Source organism: Silene latifolia, chromosome 5 (assembly GCF_048544455.1).
Source record: "Silene latifolia isolate original U9 population chromosome 5, ASM4854445v1, whole genome shotgun sequence".
In the NCBI taxonomy this organism is placed as follows: domain Eukaryota; kingdom Viridiplantae; phylum Streptophyta; class Magnoliopsida; order Caryophyllales; family Caryophyllaceae; genus Silene; species Silene latifolia.
Genome location: NC_133530.1, coordinates 36,726,348 through 36,735,203, shown reverse-complemented (window position 1 = coordinate 36,735,203; position 8,856 = coordinate 36,726,348). Strand labels below are relative to the sequence as shown.

The 8,856-nt window shown below is 39.5% G+C and overlaps 1 long non-coding RNA gene across 1 annotated transcript; it reads left to right on the top strand.

Moving 5' to 3' along the window:
• Positions 1–628: 628 nt before the first annotated feature.
• LOC141656063 (uncharacterized) lies at positions 629–1,807 on the top strand. Its single transcript, XR_012548316.1, has 3 exons — positions 629–755; positions 938–1,001; positions 1,714–1,807. It is a non-coding gene; the product is annotated as an uncharacterized LOC141656063 (long non-coding RNA).
• Positions 1,808–8,856: the final 7,049 nt, after the last annotated feature.

The window sequence follows — 8,856 nt, the reverse complement described above, 5'->3', positions numbered from 1 at the left end:
AAAAAAAGCGAAAGTATTCATATTTAACTGTAACCAAATAATTAATACGAGAGAGTGAAAATTACTCTTAAAATATTTACTATAAACAAAAAAATCGTTTAGTAAAATCTTCAAACCTTATGATTTTTTTTTTATTCTTGATAAAAGATAAGTGTAATATCAATATACCATATTACAAAGCCAAATACCAAAGTTGGGTGGTGTGAGTGGTAAAGCTCTCAGTACCTACTGATAGAGAGGATTGAGCATCCTCTTAACCCTATCTCTCTTCTAAGAGGACATCGTCTCTATTGTGAGGCATATGTTACATGTCCTCTTTGTAATACCCGGTTATTCTAGGAACCCACAAAGGACCTCGGGTCACGTAAGGGGACCCATGACTACTCGGAAGTGAGGGAACGATCATAACCTAGACCAAGTAAGACCCAAACCAGACCAAGTGAAATTGCCGTGGACCGAGTAGAGTGTCAGTGGACCGAATGAGGTGCCACTCGGTCGAGTAAGTGAGCCACTCGACCGAGTGGAATGCACTCGGTCGAGTGAACCCGTCACTCGGCCGAGTGACACTTGTTCAAGATGCCGTGAACCTTTATTTCGGGATTTCCTTCTTATCCAAACCCAACCCCACTTCTCCCACCTACTTCCTATCACTCTAAACTTTCCCCTTTCTCTCTAAAAACCCTCCTAACCATCCTCCACCATGTCTAAGCTTGGATTAATGGTGAAGCTTTCTCTCTAGTTCCGATCCATCCTTTGTAAGTGATACTCTATCCTCCCTCTTATCCTTTAATTAACCTTAATCTTGAGGGTTAAGGTTATTAGTTAATTAATTAGTAATTAGGGTTAGTAATAAGAAAAATTAATGAATGCTATTAAGAGGTTTTATATCGTATTATAGTTTAGGATGTATTATGATAATTATTATGTGATTTGTTAGGATGAGACGATGTTTATGAGACGGAATCATTTGGATTCGGTATAGCTTATGAAGATGCAAAAAGGTAGGTTAATCCTACTCGATTTTCAATAATATGGTTGTTGCATGATTAGAGTTAATTGAGTAATTAATCTCACATGATTAGTTTAGTTGTATCATAACATGATTAGTCACTAATGGTATCATTAAGAGGGTGATTATGGTAATTGTCATGCATTATGGTACATGGATCGTCAATGTGACTTGATGAGTCGATATTGGTACATATTAAATGTGGTCGACATACTCTTATTGTTCACATTGTGTATTGGGTAGAGTGGTGATGAAATGGTGGTTGTTGAGGAGACGGAAGGCGATTGGGAGATCGTCTTCCGCTTAGGTCGCCCTTTGGAGCTTCCCACTCCAAAGGGGATGTTCACATTAATGGCTTGAGTCTGGAGGGACTCGTGTGGGCGAGACACGACGTCTGGCAGGGGACCCGAGTTACTCTTGGGCCCGGTACCACCGACGTGATCGGAGTACCTTGTGAGAGTAGTGTCGTGGACGTGTTCCTGGCACTAGTGGTTGTTTGGTACGCCTGGGCGTGTCCCGGTACCGGTGTGGTGATTAGAGGACGGTATTACTTCCATGTCTTGGTCATATTGCATATTTGTATATGTATAGTCATATTCATTGTTATTATTGAAACTGACGTTTGTTGTGTCCGTGTAAATGTCACATATTTCCGGGGTGGCCTGTGTCGATCCATATGATATTTCCGATCACATGGGGAGCAGTTGTTTACAGGTTAGCTTTGATAGCATGCGGGAGAGAATGGACGAGGCTTGTTGATTTCCGAGTCAGACATGTTCGATTAGATTAGTTTAGGAGTCATGACTTGTAATCTTTCATTATTCATTTATTTGTTGTAAACCATTAAACATTCTATTTATAAAATTGTTCTTGTATTGTATCTCCGATTTCACTACCTCGGGAAACCGAGATGGTAACGCTCCAATTATCTTGGCCGGATAGTTGGGGGTGTTACACTCTTAGAAAGGGGAAGATGGTTACTTCCTCTACTTTTAGGGGAAAGTAAACATTGGCCCTAGTGCCCACTAATCAACCATTATTTGCTACGTGTCTAATAATTTATTTATTTATAAAGTATGAGATTATTTAAAGTAAGATTAAAAATTGGGGATCCTCTCTATTGTGGTAAAAAAACTAGAGGAGATAAAGGAAGAGGATAATAAAATGAAAACTAAGGTAAATGAAAAAGATATTGAGGTGTCATAAAAATGGAGGGTGAATGAAAAAATAAGAGGAAGGTAACCTCCTCTCTATTGTGGGTGCTCTCATCTCTTAAACAAGTGGTTAAGGGTTCAATTTCTGACTCTTGCGAATGAAAAAGCCTAACTTAGGAGGGGTCAACCCACTAAATTGCCTTCATTACCCTAAAGAAGATTGTCCCAACTGTCGATAGAGAATACTCCTGATCAACAAAAAAAAAAAAAAAAATATTACAAAGCCAAATGTTTCATCACTAGTTCTTGCAATCACATAGTATACAAATTATATTTTGCAACCATTCCTTCTCTTGTCTTGAGATAGCCCAATGATTCCTCCCCAAGATTATTATTTATTTATTTTTTTGTTTTTTTTCCCTAAAGGAAAACTTTTATTAATTAAATCAAATCTTTACAAACATTTTTGATTTTTCACCAGGATGTAAACTCATTCTTACACCATTAAAATTTGTCAATTCTATTAAGTAAAATGACGTCTCGAGAAGAACTAGTAGAATACAAACTAACAAATACCCTAATCATGATACTGCTTTCAGTTGTAGCACCACAACTTCAGGCAGGGCCAGCCTGAGGCCTGTTTAGTGAGTTTTTTTTACAAGGGCCCATGTCTGATAGGAGCTCAATTGCGGAACTAGAAGTACACTACGTAGGCTATAGTTTGAGGCCTTTTGTTAATTAGAATTATTACATGTAGAACTCACAATCAGGAAAGTAGTCTAATTGTAACCATCTTACTAAATTGTAGGTGGTCTTGTGTTCTATCCTTCATGGCTACTTTTCATCATTTTTTAAAGAACTTTACTGGATAACTAAAATGAAGTAATAATATATAGTCGAATTTTCCTATTGTACACATATGTAGATTTTAAGTTTTAACCGTCTTGTAAAGGTCACTCCTTAAATATAAAAAAAGTATTGGAAAATAACATGTGAATTATTTGAACAAAATTTTTAGGGGGCCCTATTGTACAATTTTGCCTAGAGCCTTAAAATGTAGAGGGCCGCCTCATTCCTTTGTATCCATATGGCATACCAACAAGCTAACACACCAGTATTAGCTATTAGTTTCTTCATTCTAATCCACCTCATGTTTCTGATTTGCAATAAAACATCTCTGCATATCACGTTACAACCATCCAATCTCCCTTCACTTTGGAGACCCTTCTCTCATACTCACACTGCTCAAATAGGTGAACACGGTTGTCCATCTGACTCTGACAAATGCAACACTAACCATCTGAACAAACCCCAATTCTGAAGAGCATATCCTTCAGCAACAGAGACTGATTACAAATGAGCCAACCAATAAAAGAATGTTTAAACACAACCAAAGCATTCCAAGTACTCTTGGACCAGTTAACTAAAGATCTCCTAGCATGCTACCACCCATAACATCCTGCAATAGTGAATTTACCATTCCCAACAGTCTAATTGTTATTATCAAACCCTGGTAAATTTTCTTCCAGTGCTAACCCACGTCAAAAGTGATAGCATAATCAGTTCAGGAAACTCCTTTTAAATAAACATGATCGATCCACCTAACACATAATTTGCCAGGTTGGACTGGAATCCGCCACAATACACCAGCTTCCCTATTATTGTTGTGTTCCAAATATGACTCGCCCTGAACCCTAATCCTCCATTTTTAGACAAACATACCTCCCTATTATTTCAGTAGAACCTTCTACAAAAAGTTCCTACATATAACATCTACTCTCTTCATAACTCCGTTAGGTAAAATAATGTAAGCTCAATAACCGATCATAAAAGTAAAAATAAAGATCACTAAAATAGGCATGCCAGCACAAGATAATCTCTTAGCACCTAGGCTTCTAATCCTATGCACGATTTTGTCCACAATAATGGCACATTCCCGTTTCTTAAGTCTTCCCGCTGTAATTAGAACACCAAGGTACCTAAAAGGTAACCAACCTTCCACAAAACTAGAAACTGCTAAAATATCACTACTAAGGACTAGAGGTGGCAATCGGGTGACTCAGGTCAGTTACGGGTCGGGTCGAAGAGGGTCGGGTCATATTGGGTTCGGGTTGCGTCGGGTCGGGTCGGCTATGGTTCATGTCGGGCATCTTCGGGTCGGGTCATCAGCGGGTGATAAGTTGGGTCGGGTCATTATCGGGTCAGATTATAAGCATATATTTTCTCTTATGTATTTAGTTTTAGATGGGTAGTTTTATGTTTAAACAACATGTAGGTGTATTAATTGTAATTTTAAGTGAAAATAATTAAGATTAATGTCAATTTGGTCTTATTTACACCATTATTAAGCTAATTCATTATCGGGTCATCAATCGGGTTGAGTCAATATCGGGTCACGGGCCGGGTCGGTTCAGGTGGGAAAAAATAACGATGTTATTGGTTATCGGGTCGGGTCGTTTCGGTTTCGAGTCACCCAATTTTCGGATTGTATAAGGTTGAGTTTCGGACGGGCCGGGTTCTTTGGATCGGGTAAGCTTTTGCCAGCTCTACTAAGGACCTATTCATGCCATTAAAATAAGCACAAGATATTTAAGCACTCATCTACAACTTAGAAGGAAGGGAGAAAGAAGAAAAAGCCATTAACAAGACCATAATTGGATTTAGGATCTCCTTTACTGAACATTAACAAGTCATCAAAAAACATTAAATGGGTCAACTTCATTTGTTTGCACAAAGGATGATAATGAAACTCCATTTTTTCAGTAGCAATGTAACACCCTCATATATCAAGGTGCCGATCAAGGACCACCCTAGCATATTAAGGTGCTACCATCTCAGTTCCCCGAGGTATAGTATATTAAAAGTGACCATAAAGAAACATAAATTAAGGTTTAAGAATTAAAGTGCGTACAACTGAAACTAAAATCCAAAAGGTTTACAAAACTGTCAAAAGAAAGTGATAAACAACTGTACTGTATCAAAAGTCAGCGAAAACTAGACATGCTAAGCTAAGCTAAGTGATGACTCCAACCCAGTCGTGACCCATGAGTTATCCACTGCATACCTGATCAACATCCCCGAATGGATGACCACAGTTTTGTAAAACAACAACGGGGTCAGTCAATTGATTTACCAAAATAAGGAATGCCATAAAACAAACATCCAAACAATTCATCACACATTCCTCCAACTCCAATAATCTCCAATCATTGACTACACACTAAAGTGTGTAGCCCTACCAGATTACCCATCGCAATAGGTAATCCACACCGCCAGTGGGGACCGCAACCTTACCACCTAAGCCCCGCTCAACTTCAAGAGCGAATAACCCATGTCCATTAATGTGCACATCCCCCTTGTGATGGGAACCACTAGGGGCGAATCAAGGGCGTGAAGCCATTCCCGATGATGACTCCACTCAGCCGAGGACGCACCTCGAGAACCACAAACACATCAAACAACCAAAATCAATCATCCAATATATCACAATCATAATAATAATAATAATCATGCCAATAAATCAACCATCATCATCTTATATCCAATTAATCAAGCAACTAATTAGGGAAAACCCTAAATTATTAGTGAATCTGCAGTCAACAAACAACAACGAAAGCTAGAATTATTCCTCTACGAAGTCACCACCTAGCAATAAACACAACCATACTATATCACAATCATACCAATTAACCTCTTTTCCCAAACTAACAATTCGGGAAAAACCCTGAAGGACAACATACTAATAAACAAGGTACTAGTGACTTACCAACGGAATCGATATAAAGAAGACGAATGAAGACTCAAGTTCAATCAAAAAGCCTTGGAAGTGATTAGGGTGATTAGAGAGGCGATATGCGTTGTTAGGTTTAGTAAAAAGTGATTTATAAACTGATAACACGAAATTTATAATCTCTAATCACCTTAATGAAAACCGCGGAAATAAACCCGTCGACGGGTACTCGGTCGAGGATCTCACTACTCGGCCGAATGCCCCTGGGCAGTAACCTGACCAGAAGACACACGACGACCTACTCGATCGAGTTCCACTTACTCTACCGAGTAACGGAGACTAGAAAACCGTGGTATTACAGTCTTCCCTCCTTAAAACGAACTTCGTCTCCGAAGTTCATACCATACCCAAAACAAAAGCAACACCAACAACTCACAGGTACCAACAACGCCGGCTATGACCAACTAAACAACCCATCTATACCTCACACAAACCAACAACACACCCATACCGACCTCAAACTAACTCAAACCATGCATGCGACCATCTCTTACCCCCCTTAAAAGACAACGGTTACGTCCCCGTAACCAAACATACTTGATAAAAAAGGTGTGGGTAGCGCTCTCTCATAGCCTTCTCCGGTTCCCAAGTGGCTTCTTCTACGTTGTGATTAGACCATATAACCTTAAGCAAGACGGTTTCACCATTCCTTGTCTTGCGTACCTTGCGATCCAAGATCTCCTTAGGAACCTCTATATAAGTTAGAGCCTCATCTAACTCGATATTCTCAACCTCCAGTACATGTGACGGATCACTCACATACTTTCGAAGTTGTGATACATGAAACACATTATGGACCCGATCAAACGATGGTGGTAAAGCTAGCCGATAAACTACTCCACCTATCCGGTCTAAAATCTCATAAGAACCGATGAACTTCTGACTCAACTTTCCCCTCTTGCCAAGCCTCATAACTCCTCGCATAGGTGACACTTTTAAGAGGACCTTGTCACCTACCGCAAACTCAATGTCTTTACGATACAAATCCGCGTAACTCTTTTGTCTATCTTGAGCTGCTTTCATCTTTTGGCGAATCAAGTGTACTTGCTCAATCATGTGTTACACCATCTGCGGTCCTAAGATCACCACTTCAGCACCATCATCCCAACAAACCGGACTCTTACACTTCATGCCATACAACGCTTCAAAAGGTGCCATCCCAATACTAGATTGATAGCTGTTGTTGTATGAAAACTCTATCAAATCCAGCCTATCCTCCCAACTCTCACCAAATTCCATAGCACAAGCTCGTAACATATCCTCTAAAGTCTTGATGGTTCTTTCAGTTTGACCATCTGTCGCAGGATGAAATGATATACTCATCTTTAAGGTAGTTCCCATCAATTCCTGAAACTCTTGCCAAAATCGTGACATAAAACTCGCATCTCGATCCGACACTATATTCCTTGGTACCCCATGTAACCGAACCACATGCTTCTTGTACCCCAAAGCTAGCTGAATCTTACTCCAAGTATCTTTCATTGGAATAAAATGCGTTGACTTCGTTAAACGGTCAACGATAACCCAAATCATATTGTTACCTTGCTGAGTCCTTGGTAACCCAATGATCAAATCCATAGAGACCGACTCCCATTTCCATTCCGGTACCTCAAGTGACTGAATCTTACCTTGTGGTCTCCATTGCTCTCCCTTTACCCTTTGACAAGTTAAACATCTAGCCACAAACTCAGCAACATCTTTCTTCATACCGGGCCACCAAAACGTCTTCTTCAAGTCCTTATAAAGCTTGTCACCACCCGGATATACCGAATCAGGAGTGTAATGAGCCTTCGTCATGATCAACTTATTGAAGTCAACGTCACTAGGTACACACCACCTCCCATCAAAACGAACACTCTCATATGTGTGGATAGAAAACCTCGAAACTGTGCCATTCTCTACCCTTGAATTTCACTCTTGAATCTTTGGATCAAGTTCCTGTTTCCTTTTGATATCACCATAAAGTTCAGGCTTTATTGTCAAATCGCCGATGGCATCACCTTTGCGAATTATATGAATCCATATCCTAATCATCTCATCCTTTAGTTTCATCAAGGACATAGAGGTACATAACGAATGTACACTATTCTTACTCAAAGCATATACCACCACGTTACCCTTCCCCTCATGATAGATGATTTCCACATCATAGTCTCCAATCAGCTCCATCCACTATCTCTAACGCATGTTGAACTCTTTCTGAGTGTAGATGTTGATACTGTCGTTTCGTACCAAAAATAAAATACCTAAGTACAACTAACAGAAGTCAGCGGTAAGTAGGGTCGATCTCCACAGGGAGGCGGTGTACTATCTACTTGTCTATTTATCTGTCTAATGTCACAATGCTGGGGTTTGAAAGGTTTTTACTAGACTAATGAAATTAAGGCAAAAGAGAAATGAGTGCGAGAAATTAACAATAAAGGAAGGGAAATATGCTAGGAGTCGGTCCACCGTGGCAGCTATACTATCGGGAATACTGAGGCGATTAGACTATTGATAAGAAGAGCTATGGTCGTCACCTTTCGGTCCTTAAACCGCCCTAGAGCGTAAATAGCTTAGCTTTCGCCCTCACTACAATACCCTATTGTAATTAAGCAAGCCTTCCCTTCCAATCTTTCGATCCAGGTCGGGGTTAACTAGATTTATTGGTCTCCTGCATGCATTCATTTGACCTGATAACAATTAAATTGCCTAATACAATTCTTATCGCAAGACTAATCTAATAAAGTCAATTAAAACATGTTACCACGGCTTCCCTAATCCTAACATACTACGGAATGTAGCTAGACATGGAATAAAGAAGAACAAGAAATAAAGAAGAAGAAAGAACAATAAACATTAAATTAAAGAGAGAAAAGGGAAGAAAGAATTACTAAAATAATCCGGAATTAAGGAAAAGCAAA